Source organism: Arachis duranensis, chromosome 7 (genome assembly GCF_000817695.3).
Source record: "Arachis duranensis cultivar V14167 chromosome 7, aradu.V14167.gnm2.J7QH, whole genome shotgun sequence".
Classification (NCBI taxonomy): domain Eukaryota; kingdom Viridiplantae; phylum Streptophyta; class Magnoliopsida; order Fabales; family Fabaceae; genus Arachis; species Arachis duranensis.
This window is the reverse complement of record NC_029778.3, coordinates 37766678-37767317: the sequence shown is the minus strand read 5'-3', so window position 1 is coordinate 37767317 and position 640 is coordinate 37766678.

Below are 640 nucleotides of genomic sequence, written 5' to 3'. Positions count from 1 at the left end.
AAAAACGCAATTTTGCATGCCATTTGGTGCAGGGATGACTTTTCCTTGATACCTCAGGATCTGTGGACCCCACAAGATCCCCACCCACCCCACCAACCTCTCTCTTCTTCTTCACCCATTCACCAATCACCTCAATACCTCTTCCCCAAAAACCCTTCACCTATCAAATCCTATCTTCTCTTCACCACTCACATTCATCCTTCATAAAACCCCACCTACCTCACCCTTCAAATTCAAACCACTTTCCCTCCCAAACCCACCCATACATGACCGAACCATGAGCCCCCCTCTCCTATATAAACCCTTCTTCACCCCTTCATTTTCACACAACCTAAACACCACTTCTCCACCTCTTTGGCCGAACACAAAGCCATTCCCTTCTTCCTCATTTCTTCTTTTTCTCCTCTATTCTTTCTTCTTTTGCTCGAGGACGAGCAAACCTTTTAAGTTTGGTGTGGTAAAAGCATTGCTTTTTGTTTTTCCATAACCATTTACGGCATCCAAGACCGGAGAAACCTCTAGAAAGAGGAAAGGGAAGGCAAAAGCTTCCACCTCCGAGTCATGGGAGATGGAGAGATTCATCTCAAGGGTGCATCAAGACCACTTCTATGAAGTTGTGGCCTTGAAGAAGGTGATCCCC